At 42.5% G+C, this 21,118-nt stretch overlaps 1 long non-coding RNA gene across 3 annotated transcripts; it reads right to left on the minus strand.

Moving 5' to 3' along the window:
- Positions 1–228: 228 nt before the first annotated feature.
- LOC145429600 (uncharacterized) lies at positions 229–20,323 on the minus strand. Of its 3 annotated transcripts, XR_013909850.1 has the most exons (6): positions 20,199–20,279; positions 4,203–4,282; positions 3,026–3,130; positions 2,135–2,292; positions 1,652–1,709; positions 229–713 (listed from the first exon to the last, which is right to left on the minus strand). It is a non-coding gene; the product is annotated as an uncharacterized LOC145429600 (long non-coding RNA). The 3 variants fall into 3 exon arrangements; XR_013909851.1 differs by lacking the exon at positions 4,203–4,282 and having other exon boundaries at positions 20,199–20,323; XR_013909849.1 differs by lacking the exon at positions 20,199–20,279 and having other exon boundaries at positions 4,203–15,342.
- Between the last annotated feature and the right edge of the window lie 795 nt (positions 20,324–21,118).

Here is a 21,118-nt window from a genome sequence, read left to right on the forward strand (position 1 = left end):
CAGTCAGTCACGTGAGCTAGCGGTGCATGTTTACTACAGTGAATAAGGTGATTGCGTCCACACGCTGCAGAGGGTAAAGACATTACTTCAATATTGTTTTATATTGATATATATTTGCCTTCTGTTGACCATCACCTCAGGTTCACCATTACAGTTTCAGCAGACAGATGCACACTGTCTAAATATGAACACATTCAAAAACTCATGTCTCAGAAATAAGCACAGCTGTTCATGTTTGTCATTAGAATTTTATTAGTAAGAAAATTATGAACTTCATATTGTGCATCAAATAAAAGAACATTTCACAACTCTGAGTCAACAGAAACAGGTAACAGAAATGTCTCTAATGTAGACATGTACAGTGTAGTGTAAGCATTAAAAGATCATAAAGGAAACACTAACATTTATGTGAAACTAATTGTGATAAAAAAATGAGCAGGTGCTCTATAGATTTAAAAGAAAGAATCTGAAAACAACACTTTTTTGGTTTAAGTGATCAAAGTAGAAAACAGAACTGATGTTCAAAAACAAACCGTAGCTGCACTAATATTACACATCTCCATTGTTGTGGTGAACAGACATGTTGCTTTTAAAACCACATGCAGTGTGTGACTGTGACTGTTCACTGAGACCATGAACGCCACTTTGCTGAAGCCTTCGCCTTCTTCTTCTTCTAAATTGGAAGCAGAAGGAGCACGAGCTGCTTTGATCTACTGAAATGAAAAAGCGGAACATCTGAGCTGAAACCAGTCAGCTGAAATCATTAAGACAGGAACAAATTCAATGCAGTGTCTCAGGTGGCTTGGCCTGTTACAACTGTTGATACAAGCTAAATACGGTTAACACACAGTGTCAGGGAGCTCCAGTGTGGGAACTAGTGGCTTTAGGTTTGTAGTCATTTAACTTTCATCCATTCATTCATTTAATTCAGGAGGAAGAAATGTCAGGTTGATGCAGGCTGGTTACATGCATTTGGTCCCATGCTGTCTTTAACTAAATGACTTTGTTCACTTTATGGCTGGGCTGTATGTGGGGTTATATCATGTTATTTGGGCAGGAGTACCTGTCCTCTGTTAGACTTAGAAAGTTTCTCCATAAGTAGAGTTTCTAACTCTTACAGCACATCTGTGGCTGACAGCTTTTTGGTGGCTCTTTTTACCCCACACTGGTTGTGAGTGTGTAAATAGCCCCACTAGTTCTTTTGGGTTGCAGTTAACTTGGGAGGAAGAGGTGGGTCTGCCATGACTAGATGAATAACAATTATCTGGGATGCATAAATTTCATAATGCATGCATATATCTCTATAAACCTGCCTGAGGGCTGCCATTTTTTACATTTAGTTATTTCTCTGCTGGATCTAAATAATGGATGTGTTACAGTTAAACTGACACTGATCAGTGTAAATGGCTCATTGGGACACAGAAACCTTTAAATTAAACCTGATATCGAGTGTCAAACAATATCAAAGCTGTAAAAGCTGTTTACAGTCAGAATTTATAAAACTATGATTGTAAATAAATTCAAACAAGTGAGCTTTTCTCTTTGTGCTGAACATCAACACTGTGATTTCTTAGACTGTAAGCTTTACTTTAGCACAACCAGTTGTAGAAGCCGTCACTCCAAATGTCTTTTGATAACAAGAAAAAAATACCTTTTCAGTCCACGGCCTGAAGTTCTTCTCTCACATCTTCTGCCATCGGCTTTGTCTGCTGGTTTGAAGACAACAAACCACAAAAAGATGATTTAGTCACTTTGTCTGCGTCATGCAGCTCGAATGTGTCGTGTAACGATGTTGAATAGCCGTCGTTATCCCTCTGCTGTGTCAGTAGGATTGTACTGTACAGCATCTCATTGATATGTGAGGAATGCTAATGTAACATGATAACAGACTTACATCATTAAAACATAAAGGACAGGAGATATTTAGATATTTTTATATTTATATTACATTTTATAGCTGACGGATATTACTAAATAGATAGAATTTACTAAATAGCTGGATGAAGATGAAAAATATGTCTATAATAACAAATGACCATGAGAGCCAGTAGAATTAATTCAACTGGACACTCAAAAGACGTCCTTAAATGCTCTTTAAGTGGCAGAACAAACGAACAAACAGTTAATTGCTTACTTGAGATGAAATCTGCTCAGCTACTTTGAAAACAGCTTCTAACTGGTTCCTCCTTTAACAGGATGACTGCTCAGGGGTAAGGCCATCATGCAGTCCAGCAACCTTTATGGTTCTGCTTTGATTCACCAGGAACTATTAGGGAAACCTTCCAGCGCCTCCTGTGAAAGACACAGGCATAAACACACAAACATTTATTAACATGTTCCACAGTGTTCCAGTTTGATTTTCTCATCCTGTGGACAACAACGTACATGGATGCAGGTTTATTGTTAACTTTTGGAAGGTTTATTTACTGAACATATCCAGCTGCAGCTCCACTGTGATCCTGAGCTGGATAAGCACTTAAGGAAATGTGTCAATAAATGGACAAACATCAACTTACTATATTTATCCAAACAGACGGGACCAATAATGCTTCGCTGAGTTAGAGACTTTAATGTCTCTTCTATGTAAGAATGTCTCGTGCTGATATACCTGCAAACTTGACAACAAAGGTTTTTCAGACTACATGTAGCTGTCCTCTATGTCAGCTAACACATTTACATTTATGTCACACTTATTTCTGCTTTCCCATTTTATAATTATTACTTACATTTTGATTAGATACCTTGAGTTTGTAAATGATCAGATTACATAATTGGAATACAATGTATCCAATTCAGGGTTGCGGGAGGATGAAGCCTATCCCAGCTGATACAGGACAAAGACAGGCTGCCAGTTTATCGCAGGGCTAACACAATATGTGTAACAGAAAATCCACTTAAATGTTTGATATTTCTTGTAATAATCATAATTATGACTATTATTTAAAGGTTTCTTTAAATAATACATTTTGATTTTTTATAACCTCTAAAATATAAACCTGAGCTGTTTCAGATTCTGATCTCTGACCTCAGTGACCTGGCTGTGTCCTCACTGCAGCTCCCTCTTGGAAGTACGTCTGCTTCTTGTCTACCCCCAGTGTTGACCGCCTGCCCTTGATATCACGTACTGTACCTGAGGAACAAAAAAGGACAAACACTTGCCTTCATTTAAGAAGTACATTCATACAGAGGTAATCTATGGAAACACACTAGTTCACCCTTTGGGAGAAATCAGTTCCTGTGAAACATTTCTGTAAATGAACATCATGTGGAGAATGAATCAAATGAGTTCTTCCGGTGACTCAGCAGTCCCACACTGACAAATGAAATCTAGTTAAACCATTAAGCATATTTGCTCTTCTGAAATCTGTGTTAAACAACAACAAACATAAATTAGTAACAAAAATACAGCTGAGTAGAGGCTTTACAAACCACCAGCAGCCATAATGCTAAATTTTAATCTTCAAATGTTTCTGAGCCGTCTTCAACCTGCTTTTAACACATTAAAGTCCCACAGTCAATGCAGCCTGACTCAATCCTAAATGTTCAGCACACAGAGACACAGAGGTACTGTTTAAAGTTTAGTGATAACCCGAGTCACTGATCATTTGCAGTAATACAGAGTCTGGCAGTCTTTGCATGATGTCCACGTCACTAAGTTTCTAGCTGACTCTCAGGTGTGACAGGTGTGCCAGCAGGAAAGAGTAATAATAGCCTGCATCCTGAGGTTTGTCATGCAGGATTAAAGGAGCCAGGCTTTGTTCACACAGCTAGGATTGTATTTTACACTGACCCTGGGTCAGTATAAGTATCATACAGTTTAAACGAAGCACTGAAACTTGCACATATTTATTACAGATGCACTGAAGCTAATCGAGATATTTGCTGTCAATCTGTGGCTGCGATTAATCACTTTACTGGAAACTTTATTAACTAGTAACTTCATCAGTCATGACAGAAGCTAATATTTCTGTGCTAACATCGTTTAACCAGTAACAGCTTTACTCCAATATAAGCTAACGTTTACACCGTAACTTTAAGCTAGCACCATAAAGACGGTAAAACACGTAATGATATCTACAAATGCATCTTAAAGCTGTTATATTAGCACTCTGTGTATTACTAACATAACCACATTAACATTACTGACACTCGCTGACTTTTAATAGTCATTCTATAAATGCTGTCCGTTTAAATGGTCTTACCTGTAAACACTGTATATCCACCGATTTGCAGCCAGAGTGGATTCTGGAGTCTTCCCACGCTCCTGTTAGTGATCCTCCATCTGGATGGATGAGAACAACCTTCTGAACAATCTAGCAGGAGATGGCCCATATCTATGGGATTGATTTGTGCTAATAACGCCCATTGTATGGACTGATAACAGCCTAAGCGGGTGAATAAAGTCACCCAGTAGCTAGCTGTGCCATTACCCAGCATACATCACTCCCTCCGTAAATGCAATAAACCATACAAAAGTATCGTTCTACCTGTTTTTCAGGTAGTTGTTTACATTATATAATTTATTGTGTTCTGTATACGTCACTACAATGTGATTTGGAAAATGTCTAAATATACCGACAAAAGGCACTTCCGCGGCAATCTCTTCAATCGGAGGACCCTTCACGTCAATTCCCGACGCGAGAGGGGTACCCTGTGCGTCCATAAGTGCAGCAGAGGGAGCCTGACCATGCGTCACACTGAGGTCTGTTTGTCGCAAATATCTTTGACTTGTTTTTATGTCTTGTAATGTTTATGTGTGTATTTATGTGTTGTATTGCTGGTAAGTAACTTTCTTGCACTGAGGTCTGTTTATTGCAAATATCTTTGACTTGTTTTTATGTCTTATAATGTTTATGTGTGTATTTATGTCTTGTAATGTTTATGTGTGTATTTATGTCTTGTAATGTTTATGTGTGTATTTATGTCTTGTATTGCTGTTAAATGTGTATTTATGTGTTGTATTGCTGGTAAGTAACTTTCTTGCACTAAGGTCTGTTTGTTGCAAATATCTTTGACTTGTTTTTATGTCTTATAATGTTTATGTGTGTATTTATGTCTTGTAATGTTTATGTGTGTATTTATGTCTTGTATTGCTGTTAAATGTGTATTTATGTGTTGTATTGCTGGTAAGTAACTTTCTTCAACTAAGGTCTGTTTGTTGCAAATATTTTGACTTGTTTTTATGTCTTATAATGTTTATGTGTGTATTTATGTCTTGTAATGTTTATATGTGTATTTATATGTTGTATTGCTGGTAAGTAACTTTCTTGCACTGTGGTCTGTTTATTGCAAATATCTTTGACTTGTTTTTATGTCTTATAATGTTTATGTGTGTATTTATGTCTTGTAATGTTTATGTGTGTATTTATGTCTTGTAATGTTTATATGTGTATTTATGTGTTGTATTGCTGGTAAGTAACTTTCTTCCACTGAGTTCTGTTTGTTGCAAATATCTTTGACTTGTTTTTATGTCTTATAATGTTTATGTGTGTATTTATGTCTTATAATGTTTATATGTGTATTTATGTCATGTATTGCTGGTAGAGTAAAGGGCCATCTTTACCCCACCAGGGCCTTTGATGCTCGTTGAGGCCATCCACATTAGGGCCTTTGATGCTGGCCGATATCATGCACATTACACCAGGGCCAGTGGTGTCAGCTAAAGCCATCCACATTACACATGGGTGTGTGGTGCTTACCAATACCATCCATATTTCACAAGGGCCAGTGTTGTTAGATTATGCCATCCACATTACACCAGGTCCTGTGCTGCTGGCTGAGGCCATCCACATTGCACCGGGGCCATGGGGTTGGATAAGGACATTAACATTACACCAGCGACTGTGTTGCTGGCTGAGGCCATTCACATTGCAGTAGGTCCTGTGCTACTGGCTGAGGCCACCTATATTTCATGAGGGCCTGTGTTGATGGCTGATGCCATCCACAATACACCAGGGCCAGTGATTTCTGTGAGGCCATCTTCACCAGACCAGGGCCTGTGCTGCTAGCCATCCAAATTACCCAAGGGCCTGTGTTGCTGGCCGAAAACAACCACATTTCACCAGTGCCTGTGGTGTTGCTGGCTGATGCGATCCACAGTACACAAGGACCTGGTCTACTGGCTGAGGACATTCACATTACAACATGGCCTGTTGTGCTGGCCAATACCATCCACATTTCACCAGGGCCACTGTTGATGGCTGAGGCCATACACTTCACACCAGGGACAGTGCTTCCTGTGAGGAAATCTTCACCAAACCAGGGACTGTACTGTTGGATGATTCTATCCACATTACACCAGGGCCTGTTCTACTCAATGATACCATCCACATTTCAGCAGGGCCACTGTTGTTGGCTGAGGCCATATACTTTACATCAGGGACAGTGCTTCCTGTCAGGCCATCATCAGCACACCAGGGCCTTTGGTGCTGGATGATGACATCAACATTACACCAGGGCCTTTGGTGCTGGCCAATACCATCCACATTTCACCAGGGCCAGTGTTGTTGGCTCAGGCCATCCACATTACACCACTGCCAGTGCTTCCTGTGATGCCATCATCACCAAACCAGGGCCTGTGGTGCTGGCTGAGGCCATCCACATTACACCAGGGCTTGTGTTGCCGGCTGATGCGTTCCAGATAACACAAGGGCCTTTACTACTGGCTGAGGATATTCACATTACACCAGGGCCTGTGGTGCTGGCCAATATAATCCACATTTCACCAGGGCCACTGTTGTTGGCTGAGGCCATACACATTACACAAGGGACAGTGCTTCCTGTGAGGCCATCTTCACCACACCAGGGCCTGTGCTTTTGGCTGAGGTGATCCACATTACATTACGGCCTGTGATGCCGGCTTCTACCATCCACATTACACCAGGGACAGTGATTGCTGTGTGGCCATCTTCACCCCACCAGTGCCTCTGCTGCTCGTTGATGCCATCCACATTACACCTGGGCCTCTGGTGCTGACCGATATCATGCACATTTCACCAGGGCCAGTGGTGTTGGCTAAGGCGATTCACATTACACCAGGGTGTGTGGTGCTGACCAGTACCATCCATATTTCACCAGGGACAGAGTTGTTAGATGAGGCCATCCACATTACAACAGGGCCTGTGCTACTGGCTGAGGACATTTACATTTCACCAGGGCCTGTGGTCATGGCTGAGGCCAACTACATTTCATCAGGGCCTGTGGTCATGGCTGAGGACATTCACATTACACCAGGACCTGTGGTGCTGGCCAGTACCATCCACATTTGACCTGGGCCAGTGTTGGTAGATGAGGCCATCCACATTACACCAGGGCCTGTGCTACTGGCTGAGGCCATCCACATTATGCCACGGCATGTGCTCCCTGTGAGGCTATCGTCTCCACACCAGGGCCTGTATTGCTGGCTGAGGCCATCCACATTGCACCAGGGCTAGTGCTCCCTCTGAGGCCAACTTCACGACAGCAGGGCCTGCGCTGCTGTCTGAGGTCATCCACATTTCACCAGAGCCTGTGTTGCTGGCTGATGCCATCCACATTACACCAGGGCCAGTGGTGTTGGCTGAGGACATTCACATTTCACAAGGGCCTGTGATACTGGCTGATGCCATCCACATTACACCAGGGCCAGTGGTGTTGGCAGGGGACATGCACATTACGCCAGGTCCTGTGGTGCTGGCCAATACCATCCACATTTCACCAGGAAAAGTGTTGTTGGCTGAGGCCATCCACATTACACCAGGGACAGTGCTCCCTGTGAGGCCATATTGACCACACCAGGGCCTGTGCTGCTGGGTGATACATCCTCATTTCACCAGGGCCTGCGTTGCTGGCTGAGGCTATCCACATTGCACCAGAACTACTTTGCTGACTCATGCCATCCACTTTACATCCACTTTACATCAACGAGTTACAGGGCCTCTGCTACTCGTTGATGGCATCCACATTACACCCGGGCCTGTGGTGCTTTCTGAAACCATCCACATTTCACCAGGAATTGTGTTGCTGGCTGATAGGTTTGTAGCATAAACCTAGCATAAAGGACAATCTGCTACGCAACAAAAAGCAAGACACAAGGCTCTGGTTTACTCATGCATGAGGGAGGTATCTGGCTGGAGCCAAGTGTCGTCCCACCACTTGACCTCCGTCAGAGACTCTCAGCCAGGTTCCCCACAGCACTCCTTTTATTGTGGTTACATGAATATGCATAGGGTCATTAACATATAACATCTTACATAGGGATACATGTGAACAAAGAATACTGTGTGTGTGTGTGTGTGTGTGTGTGTGTGTGTGTGTGTGTGTGTGTGTGTGTGTGTGTGTGTGTGTGTGATTTGTGTGAGGTCAAGATGTGACCCTGTGAAGACTCCCCAAAGCTGGTGCCAGAAGTCTGGGTCCATCTAACAAAAGGCTCTTATACTTAAACAGATATACGTGTGTTTGCTATACCATAAATCAGCAAAAGAAGATACGACCTCTCCTCTGTAGGGGAGTGAACTCACCCCCCTCTTCATGCTACACAGAGTTGTTACAGACCTCTTAGGATGAGACATTCTTTTAATCTACAAATGATTATATACTTCTAAGCATATATAAGTAAATATTTCCAAGCATAAATTACAATCAACAATACAAAACCTATCATTCCCCCCTTTTTGCCCTTTATGCTAGAAAAGTTCCCAGTTATGAATACCTCATGTCTGACAGTTTCAATGCAAACATTTTTATACTCAGCATATGTCAAATCACCCTAAATTACTGAAAAGGTACACAGTTTAACAAATGTATTAGCAGTTATCCCATTCATTGATCTCATCCAATGGCAAACTGCATCCTACGAGCAAACAAAGAAATTGTTAATGTAATAGTTGAAATAAGAAAGTAACATTTTCAAAAACATCTCAGCTTGGTGGTGCTTCCTCCGGGTGTGCACATCACATGTCTCTCTGCAGAGTGGTTTAAGCTCTGCAGGGCGTCATTAATGTCTCTTCCAGTTGTTTCCATCACTGTCCATAGGACCAGAGTCCAAATGTATGTAGAATAAACATTCAAACATACCAGTTAGTTTTATTGTTTGTCAACATGTGTCTCAGCTATTTCCAAAGCTGCAGACCACATAGGAAACTGCTGTTATCACCACCATAGCTTCTGGTTCCTGTGCTTTTCACAGAATCATGATGTCATCCTTAGACTCCCTCTGCGCTGTCGATGGAGCTTGGCACGCTCCCCTCATCCTTCAGGTGCCCGTCTGTTGTCCACAATCTCCTCTCTTGGCCTCTGGAAACCCCCCGTGGCACAGCTCTCATTCCAACGCAGTTTCATGGTCCTTGCTGTGGCTCCAAAGTCTGATCTCATGATGGGCCCCAACCAGCTCGACCTTTTACCTGAACCACTGCCTGGGCTGTCAGCTATGCCTGGAATGGTTCTTGCTTCTCACTGGGCCTCTTAAGATTTCTCAGGAGATTACTGCTGCACCTGTATTTCCTTGCTAAGAGGGAAAACTTCTATTTGGAGAGCATGTCAACAATCATCAAACAACATTCTTTAGTTCAGTGAACTTCACTTATAGGCCATCAAAGCCTCATCTGAACATGGATGCACCACTTGCATAGGTTTAATACCTGTAAATAAACGGCTAATCACAGAAATCACTGCAACAATAATAGAAAACATTGTTTAATATTAATCCTGGACCCCTCCACTTGACTCATGGACACTCCCACGAGTCAACTCATCAAACCTGGATCCCTGTCTTAAAGAAAAAGGTTAGCTAGATCACATCCCAGGCAACATCAGGGCATCTCTGCTGGAGTAGCTCCACCCCGGACCTATAATCCAGCAATGAAAATCTTAGTGTGTTTTGCATATTAAGTTTGCTTAACACCTGGCTCTCCCAGGAGCCTGCATACACACCATCATGGCCTGGAAAGCAAAATCTGGAAGTGAAATCAAACTTCATACCTGTAAACAATTGTATCATAAGAACAATAAGCTTTCAACATCAGCAAGACAAGTGTCATGTGCAGGTTTTCTCAAATCAGTAAACTACAATTATTTCCATAATTTGCCTCAGACATGGATCATCCCATGTACTCAGTCAACATTAATGTAATCAGTGACTGCTCTTAAGCAAAGTCACTCCACTCAAATATTACTATGAGCTCAATAGCCCATCTTCAACTATTCCATAAACAATCCCTTATATATTTTTCTCATGTCACTTGTCTGCTTCCGCTGACTCCTCTACATGCAGTCTCAGAAAACAAACATTAGCAATACACATTGATCATCCTGGTGGGCAGGCGTCGGCCATCCACATTCCAGAGGTGCCATAAAAACACCATAAAATCAACCATCCATCGCTGTGGAAAGAATGTTATTCATCTCATCAAAGTAACCGTTACATTTTCCCAAAAACACAGTGTAACAGTATCACCACTCATAACCTGTAAACACAGTTTTCTTCACACATAAACCCAGAAATCCTGTAGTAGGAAAAAACATTAACTAATCCTCTTGTAAATCACATGATCAAAAACATGATTAACCATCTGCTGTAAAAAGAAATGTAAATGTTAGCGCTGCGCAGGTGTGTACACTTTCTCACAGTAATCTCTGTGAGCAACACAAGGTAGTGAATGACACACACATGGTAAATTCACAGACAGAGAATTTAAACTAAAAAGGTTAAATTTTCAGAGTTCACAAACATAAAAATGGCATTTAAAAGGTTAAATCATCACGCAACCACGGATGTTGCTGTCATCTTTCTGCTCCTGTAACAAAAAACACATAAATCCATCCACCCTTTTGTCCTGTCTAGGTGGAGGTTAACCTTGAGTCGTGGTCAAGTCCTGTCAGCTTTTACCAGTCAGTCAGTTTTTTTTTCTTTCACTCATTCATTCATGCATTCATTCTTTCTTTGCTGATAGTGGAACCTGTCGTCGCATTTAGTTTCCACTTTCAGCAAAATGACGTCATCTCAAAAAGAAAAAAAGAACTTTAGATCGGATTACATCGCTGAATCCTTTTTAGGCCGGGACTTTCATTTAATATTGTCCCAATAAGTGGCTTTCTCCAGAGCCCATTTTAATGTGGAGAAAACTCACTTGTAACGGCTTTCTCGACAGGTCGTATAGCACTTTTAATTCCTGACGTGCAGATCTGCTTAAAGAAAAGAAATAGACAAACAAAATCAGTGCCTGTTCAAAAGATAAAAATGAAAAATAACAGAGATTATCAAACCAAACTTTCAGTGCACTGTGAAAGTATCAAATAAAAAGGCCTTGTTAAGTCATGACACAAACTCCTCATCAACTTCACAACAGGAGAAGAATCATCAGCTAGATTCACTCCAAACCAACCATCAGCTGCACAACATACAACATAAGCCTAATGTCATATTAGCTATGAGTTTAATCACCAGGTCTGTGCTCTTCACTCATTTAAGCCACAGATTTTATTCAGTCTTCCTTTTCCCTTCATCATAAAACATGTGACATGCTGTCATGCACTTCACAAAAGACGTTTGTTCTGACATATTCAGAGTTGTGTATCTAAATACAGGATTCACTCTCACATCAAAGCAGGAAACTCAGTGTTTTAGAGTCTCCACTCAACACACAACAAACTCCAACACATCTCATTCACTCGTGCTAGAATTCAGTCACCTTTCATTAATCTAAGAACGATCAACTAATTTGCATATCAGCTATTAACCCACTAAGATGACAGGACAACAGAAATGCATGTTCAAAATAGTATCACAAAAGACAATTTCCCTCATACAGTAAATTACTTGTGCTGCATCAATCAAGCAGGAAGCTTCTCCCAATTTACTATATCAACGACTAAATTTATTGTCAGATCACTGGTTGGTCAAACCAGAATCTTTTTTCCCCCACAAAGGTTAAATTGTTGTCCTGCAACCTAGAGAGTCAAATTTTTGCATTGGATAAATTCAGTATTTGATAACAAGTGTCTGCTAAATTGACACTATTTTAACACTGATGAAAGATAACAAGCTAAATTTCATTGCATGGGTGTTTGTGTTATTAGGCAGGTCTAATGCATGTCTGTGGAGCTGCATATCCAGCAGAGCATGTTCTTAGAGCTGCCTTTCCTACACACTTCTCTGCTATTATTTAATCATTTCTTAACTAATGTGCTATGAGTCTTCATGAGTTATTTTGTGTTTGGAATTGTTAGTAGGGTTAATGCATGTTCTGCTTGTTTGTGTGATTTTGTATGTTTCTATTTTCGCAGTGTTTCAGACTCCTTCACAATTTTCCAAGTTAAGCAGTCAGTTTTCTTTTCCGCAGGTTTGCTAATGCAAATTTTGATTTCCCACATTAAATAATTCCTATGTGTTCTCACCTAGTCTTCTCACTCTGTTGTCCTCTCCCACTTCAACAGTCCAACAGCCGGCAGTTCTCCTTCAGCTTTGTCCTGTGTCCCACTGTCTGTTCTTGCCATTTTACTCCACAGGTGGCAAATGTCAAACTCCAACTGTTCAGTTCTCCTCAAACGTTTTCTTCACATGGACAGTGAAGTTTCAGCTTGTTGTAGACACAGTGCCATTCATCCGATCAGTCAGGATGATGGGTTTGCTCTTCTTCTCTGATGTTGTTTGTCCACATTGCTGCTGCTTTGCTGGGACTCTTTGCTTAGGACTTGCTGCTGTCTCTTTATCATGTTATTGCTTTGGAGCTGCATTCCTTGTCTTCAGGGAGGGGTGAGCGCTTGCTTGCTTGTGAGGTTGAGAGACACATGGCGCTGTAAATAAGTCAGCCAGAAACTTGGCCTGCATGTTTCCAATGATGTTAAACTATAACTTTCATTCTTTCACGGTTTTTTCAGTGCACTCTCTGAACACTTAGATGGCACACTTGTTCTTGGAGGCGACCTCAACCCTGGACTAAATGAAGACATGGATACAGCGGGAACTCAGCGTAATTGGCAGTCCACAAATATAATCAAACAGTATATGAGCGACTTTGGTCTTTGCGATGCATGGCGCTCCCTTCACCCCACCAGTAAGGAATATACTTTTTTCTCACATGTCCATCACTCCTACTCTCGTCTGGATTATTTTTTGGTCAGCAGCTCACTGCTGAACGACATTTCAGACACTGAGATTCACCCTATAGCTGTCAGCGATCATGGTCCTGTATCTTTAACACTAATGCACAAGAATAATACTACGCCAAGAAAAAACTGGAGATTTAATATATCACTACTTAAAGATGAAGACTTTATTAAATATTTTAAAAAAGAGTGGACTTCATATTTGGACTATAATGACACTCCCGAAACATCAGCTTCTGTTCTATGGGAAGCATGGAAAGCTGTGATGAGAGGTAAAATAATTTCTTTCTCATCACATAAAAAGAAAAAAGAAAACAAAAATATTCAGGAATTAGAAAAAAACATCAAATCACTAGAAGAAGCCTACGCGTCCCACCAAGATCAGGAAACATTGAACAAAATACGCAAAACAAAACTAGAATTAAATGAGATAATTGATAAAAAAAAACAAAATTCTTAGTACAAAGACTACGCCTACAAAATTATGAACATGGTAATAAATCCGGTCAATTTCTAGCAAACCAGCTAAAAATAAATAAAGAAAAAACAACTATATGTGCTGTTCAAGATTCATCTGGGAACACAATATATGATCCGATACAAATAAACAACATTTTCAGGGATTTCTATAAAACGTTGTATTCACCACAAATAAACCCATCTAAAAAAGAAATTGATCAGTTTTTGGACAACATAACTCTTCCAAAATTATTAGACACTCAAGCAATGGCACTGGATTCACCACTGACACCAGGTGAACTCCAGGAAGCCCTGATAAGTATGCCCAATAATAAGGCTCCAGGTCCAGACGGCTTTCCTGCAGAATTCTACAAAGAATTCTGGTCGATTCTAGCACCAGTTTTCTACAGAACGTTGTTGGAAATTAAAGAAAAGGGCAGACTTCCATCAAATATGAATTCTGCAAACATTAATCTCCTACTAAAACCAGGCAAAGACCCTGTGTATCCCTCAAGCTATCGTCCAATATCCCTTATAAATGTAGACCTTAAAATAATCTGCAAAGCTCTCTCAAAGAGACTGGAGAAAATAACCCCCCTCTTAATTCATCCTGACCAAACTGGTTTCATAAAAGGTAGGCACTCATCAACAAATACACGTAGATTACTTAATTTGATAGACTACTCATACAGTAAAAACCTAGAAACTACAATATTCTCTTTAGACGCAGAAAAAGCATTTGACAGAGTTAACTGGAAATTTCTATTTGCAACTTTACACAAATTTGGTTTTGGATCCTCTTTCATAAACTGGTTAAAAATATTATATAATTCCCCAACAGCTTGTGTTAGAACAAATGACCAAACATCCTCCAGCTTCTGTCTCTTGAGGGGCACCAGGCAGGGATGCCCACTCTCCCCTTCACTGTTTGCAATTTTTATTGAACCACTAGCAGCAGCAATTAGACAGAATTCAGTAATTAAGGGCATAAAATGCAAGAACGTGGAACATAAAATCAGCCTTTATGCGGATGATGTGTTACTCTTTCTCCAAAATTCACAAACCAATATCTCTGGGGTGATTGAATTGATAAACTCTTTTGCAAGAATATCAGATTACTCAATTAACTGGTCAAAATCTACAGTTCTACCGATTAATTGCTCCCTCCATAATTCCTCTTCTACACCACTGCAATCGGGAAATATAAAATATTTAGGTATTAATGTTTCTCCCAAGCTTGCAGATCTAACTAAATTAAACCATATCCCACTTTTAAAGAAGGTAGAAGATGATCTGGCTAGATGGAAATGTCTACCCATATCACTCATGGGAAGGGTTGCCGCTATAAAAATGATGGTCTTACCAAAAATAAATTATTTATTCCCAATGATCCCAACTAAACCGCCACAAGATTGGTTCAGATCGCTAGATTCATGTATGTCCAAATTCCTTTGGAAAAATAAACCCCCACGTATAAGCTTAAAAACACTACAAAAGACCAAGGATAAAGGAGGACTAGAACTGCCTAACTTTCAGCACTACTTCTTAGCCAACAGGCTTCAGTTTATCTCAGGATGGCTAAAACACACCCTCTTAGATGAACCTTGGCTAGACGTAGAACAAGCACTTTGCAATAATCTAGAGATCTCAGACCTACCATTTATCAGCTCAAACATCCAACGACATGAATGCTTTAAAAGCATCAACATCAGCTCTTCTCTGACAGCATGGTGGGAGTTTCTAAAATTGACGGCGTCTTCATTAATCCCATGCAAACGTACACCTATCTGGAACAACCCTGACATATTATAAAACAATAATATGATAAACCTTTCAGATTGGAGTGATAAAGGAATCAAATATTTAGAACATATACTAGAAGGAACAGAATTTATCTCATTTGACAGACTAGTTACACAATATGGGATCAACAAGAAAAGATTTTTAGAATATCAACAAATTAAATCCATAGTAAAAAAGAAATTTAAACCGGGTCAAGTTGAACTACAAACACCACCAAGTGTGGTTCAATTTCTTACTCTTAAAACCCCCAAATTACTATCCAAAATATACAGAATGCTTTCTAAAACAGATGAATCAATATCACTTCCTATTGCAAAATGGGAAGCGGATTTATCAGTTAACTTAGACCTAAACTTCTGGTCTCAGATTTGCTTAAAAACCTTTCATCTAATTAGAAATCCCAGTCTTCAATTAATTCAATACAAAATATTACATAGAGTGCACTATACAGGTCATCGGATGTTCAAGATGGGCTTTACGTCTACCAACAACTGCTCACACTGCCAAACCAATTCACCGGACAATTATATCCACGCTCTTTGGTTCTGTCCACCAGTTCAGAAGTTTTGGCGCGAGATATGTGAAGACTTATCGAAGTGTCTGAAATGTAACATTCCAACTTCCCCCTTAGTGTGTTTGTTGGGCAGCTTAGATAATGTCACTTCAGAAAAGAATATCGCCCATATGGTTTTCACTGCCCTATGCATAGCCAAGAAAACAGTCCTCATGAACTGGAAAAATAAAAATAATCTTAATTCTAACCAATATAGAAATTATCTATTAGATTACATTAGTCTTGATACAGCCTCTGCCACCACATCAGATCAATTGCTCTGGGCTCCTTTGATCAGCTCCATCACCTAGTGGGGGTGGGGGGTCATAGTTTGGTCCCGCCTTCACTGTTGTGATTGGTGTGGGGGTAGGGACAGGCTTAGGGCGTCGGGGGGTTCCCCGGAGGCATCTTCCTTGGGGGGCTCAACCCGGGGTAGCGGTTGTGTCCGGTTAGGGGCTCTGTTGGCTCTCAGGTGACTGTTTCCTCGCGGCTGCGTGCAGCGGGGCTAGGGGAGGGTCTGTGCTGACGGACGTGGGTTACTGACCTGGTAGCCTGGCTGCCCCTGAGTGGGTCCGGGATGGGCGTGAGGTTCTGGGGGCGCTCCGTCTCTGGGCTGGGGCTCGGGCCGGGCCTCGGGGGCTTGGGTCCTGGTTGGTGTGTTGCCGGGGTTGTGGGCGGGTGGGTGCATGGGGGCCCGGCCCTGGAGCAGGGTGCCGCCGGTGCATCGAGCCACCTGGGGGGCTCTTCAACTGGTGGGGGAGATTGTCACATCTTGCAGGAGCTTTCCTCTCCTCGGGAGCTTTCTCTGCAGGAGGGGGAGATACAGGAGAGGTGGAGGAAGATCTCAGCCTGGGTGTTTATTGTCTTATGTAGTCTGGAAGATGAGTGGATGGTGGGGTGGGTGCAGTTTTCTCTGTGGTGGGGTTGGGTGGACTGTCCCGGGCTCTGTGGGGCCGGGAGGCGCTGCTGCATTGGGCCCAGGTCCATCCAGACCGGGGCCCCCTTTCCCTGGTGGGTTGCGGAGTATGGGGGTGCCTACTGGGGTCAGCGGGGGAGCTGGCCCCAGGGAGGGGTCACATGCCCCTCCCTTCCTTCCCTCCCCATCTCCAGCTGCCTCCCTCTTCCCGCTCCACCACAACCACCCACACATGCAGGACCTTGGAGTAGGGGTATGTCACCAGGGTGCAGAGGAGGCTACCCCCCCCCCCCCCCCTCTGTCCCCTTCTGGCTGCCTCTGCCTAAATTTTATCCCACAACTTGGACATTCACATTACTCACACTCTCATTACACATACATATAGGATCTTGGGGGTGGGCACGATACACGGAATCCAAAGTACCATCAGGGTGTACACCCCACCCCTGGCGTCGTTGCCCACCTCTCAAGGTTAAATACACGTAGACATTGAGGGCTAGCAGGAGGGACCATGCGCTTACCTGCTGCTCTCTGGCAGGTAGCTCCATGCCCTCCTGGGTTTTAAATGCACCTTAGAACACACATGCATCAACACTACAATGAGCGGATGGAGGGAGGTTTGGAGTCTTCTCTCACCCCCATTCTCTGCGACCTGCTGGAGCGGGGGGGCTAGGAGGAGGAGTTGGCCGTCCGACTGCGGTCTGGAGTGTGGGGCCTCCCTGCTGCTGCGGAGTCGGGGCGGTCTGCCTCCCCCCACCACAGGGAAAAGGGTAATACCACCTGGGTCTGGGTGCAGTTCCCCCTCCAGGGGCAAGGGTACCTAGACCCGGTTTGTAGAGTACGCTTGGGGAGTGTGATCGTGTGTACAGCGTCTCTTTATGTCTGTCTCCACGTTGGTTGAGTGTGGAGTAAGTGCATATGAGAGCATGAGGGTGGGAATGGATGTTTGTATATGTGTGTGCCTGTATTTCTGTGTCTATATGTCAGGTTGGGTGTCAGGCGCCACCTCTCTGGGGACATCTTAGGCCCTCCAAGGTTTGGAGGCCTATCTCCCCCTACCACCACTTCCCCTGCCAGTGGCGGACTCCCTCAGGCATCGGTGCGTTGGTGGTTCTGCTCCGCGGCTGCTGAGTGAGCCCTCAGCTGGGACTCTCCTCAGCTCTTTCTGGGACAGTGGCGCGGCTGCCCCTCTGTTGGTCTTCCTTGGTCTCTTGTGTTCTGGGGGCCTCTGGATGTCTGGAGTTTTGATCTCCTCCATACCTGCTTCATGCCCTGGAGGACGGGGCTGTGGCCCCCCCACACCCTCTAGCAGATCATTACATGAAGGAACCTTTTAAAAAAAAAAACAAGCGCATCCATGCCCACAGGTGTACACATGGGTGATCACACCCACAAACTACACCCTTTTTGGCTCCTACCTCAAAGCACACTGTGTTCTGTTGATCTTATGTGCTGCACAATAATGTTTAATATTTAGTATTTACTGTCATATTCCCATATATCATTGTGATGCTGTTTATTCTATTACTCTTGTTCTCTTCTGCTTGTTTTCTTTTTTCTTTCTCAGCAGGTGATCCAGGTGATTGATATATGCATTTTTTATTTCTTTTTTTTTCTGCTCATTCTGTTGGTTTTTGTTTTTTGCCCTTCTCCCCCGTCCCTCTTCTCAGCTGTTTCTCTTTCCCTCTTTCTTTCTCCCCTTCTTTCCCCCAGTATTCATTTGCTGTCCCGTATTCAGCAAGTGAAAATAAAATAAACAAAATAAATAAATAAACTATAACTTTCTTCCGACTGCTGCATGTGGAAAATTGATTCAGGTCTGCTTTTCACCTGAAAGTGACAAACTAAGACATGTTCATTATTATCATCACTGCTTAATCAACACACATCTCTCTCTCTCTCTCTCTCTCTCTGTGTTTTTGTGAACAATCCTTTCTTAAAAGCAGAAAATGAAATTGTAGTTGTTTTTTGGCTGATCAACACAAAACCTTTTCCCTATGATTATTTTTCATCTACAATATAAATTCTTTCTCTTTTTCATCTGCATAAATAAATCACATGACTGATGATACCATGGTGATCCATAAATATGATCGCCAGTTTATTTAATTATTTTTAACCCAACAAAACAAATAAACAAAAACATGATGCTGATGCTACACACACACGAGTCAAGGTGCAGGAAAACTGCTCACGGGAACGCTGCACACTCCAATTATCACAGTTATCAGAGCTCTGTTTCCCTCTCTTTGAGTAGTTCTCAGACAGCTCTTGATCTGATAATGTGTAGCTTGCTCATCAGCTCAGAAGAAAACAAAAAAAACCCCGCAACGCAACATCACACAGTAGTCGCATGCTCTGCCCACAGTGGCAAAGTCTTGCACTTTCATATTCAATTCAGCTTCTCCATCATATACTTTTAGATGTTTCATACAGGGTTCAGCATATTAGTTGTTTTCACAGGTGTGCTGTATATCTCAACAATGGCTCATAATATGACAACAGTCTTTCACACAGGTCAAGTGCCTCTATGCACTTCATTAGTTTAAATATTTACCTATATCACTTCACCTCATATGTCATTGTACTGAATTTGAGCAACCACAAGCTTAATGTAGATTACTTTTAACAACTATCCACCTCAATTACGTCTATGGTCTGGCACACAGGCTGTTGTTGATCAGGGCAAGCTAAAGAGTTAACATTTTTTGTCAGCAAGGGGGTGGGGGAAAGCCAGAGCACATCTTAAGTGCTGCTGATGTGGCAGGCCTTCTCCACACGCTCTTCAAGGCTGGTGTGTTTTCTGAAAACTTCTAACATTTGAATCTCTTCCATTTATAAGCCTGCGATTAACCGCACGGCTCAGGTCCGCGTGAAACCCGCGTGACCGCGCTCGCGTGAACCCGCGCAGCTGTGGAGCCGTCGCTCTCTCTCTTTTTTACATAAATACTTTGTGCTGCCAGGAGCAAATTCCAGCACAAACGTCTGTCTCCCTCCGACTCACTCTTGGTTGCTTAGAAACCCATGATAACAACAACAGTCGGTGTCACAGACCACGTGTTCTGCTCCGCACACACTCACACAAAACAACAACAACAACGACGACAACGGCAGCAACACAAAATAGGCCTAATGTCTCAACGCAGTCTCACACAGATCTGCGCGCTCTGCCGCACACAGTGGCAAAGACTTACATAGCAGTGATCACGCGCTTTATCGCACACGGTGATAAAGACTTTCAACGCAACCGCACACAGTGGACGTGTTGCTTTGCTGCACACAGCGGCAAAGAATAGTCGCACACAGTGACTACACGCTTTATCACACAGAGTGATAAAGACTTTAATACTCAGCCTCACACAGTGGCTAAGATTTTTCACATACCTACTTGGTGTTGCTTATTGCGAGTAGCATCAGTCCCGAATCCCGCCGATCGCCATTCATCGAGGAGAAAAGACAGACCGCGAATCCACAGGAACTTCCTGGCTGACGTCAGTCTTTCAATGTGTCCCTCCTCCCCTCGGTGAATGTCGATTCCAGGGATCCGGCTCTCGAAGGACCAATTAATGATAGGTTTGTAGCATAAACCTATTTGCTGGAATGTTAAGGACAATCTGCTACGCAACAAAAAGCAAGACACAAGGCTCTGGTTTACTCATGCATGAGGGAGGTATCTGGCTGGAGCCAAGTGTCGTCCCACCACTTGACCGCCGTCAGAGACTCTCAGCCAGGTTCCCCACAGCACTCCTTTTATTGTGGTTACATGAATATGCATAGGGTCATTAACATATAACATCTTACATAGGTATACATGTGAACAAAGAATACTGTGTGCGTGTGTGTGTGTGTGTGTGTGTGTGTGTGTGTGTGTGTGTGTGTGTGTGTGTGTGTGTGTGTGTGTGTGTGTGTGTGTGTGTGTGTGTGTGAGTGATTTGTGTGAGGTCAAGATGTGACCCTGTGAAGACTCCCCAAAGCTGGTGCCAGAAGTCTGGGTCCATCTAACAAAAGGCTCTTATACTTAAACAGATATACGTGTGTTTGCTATACCATAAATCAGCAAAAGAAGATACGACCTCTCCTCTGTAGGGGAGTGAACTCAACCCCCTATTCATGCTACACAGAGTTGTTACAGACCTCTTAGGATGAGACATTCTTTAAATCTACAAATGATTATATACTTCTAAGCATATATAAGTAAATATTTCTAAGCATAAATGACAATCAACAATACAAAACCTATCACTGGCTAATGACATCCACAAAACACAAGGGCCTGTGATACTGGCCAATACCATCCACATTTC

Source organism: Astatotilapia calliptera, chromosome 6 (genome assembly GCF_964374335.1).
Source record: "Astatotilapia calliptera chromosome 6, fAstCal68.1, whole genome shotgun sequence".
Taxonomy (NCBI): domain Eukaryota; kingdom Metazoa; phylum Chordata; class Actinopteri; order Cichliformes; family Cichlidae; genus Astatotilapia; species Astatotilapia calliptera.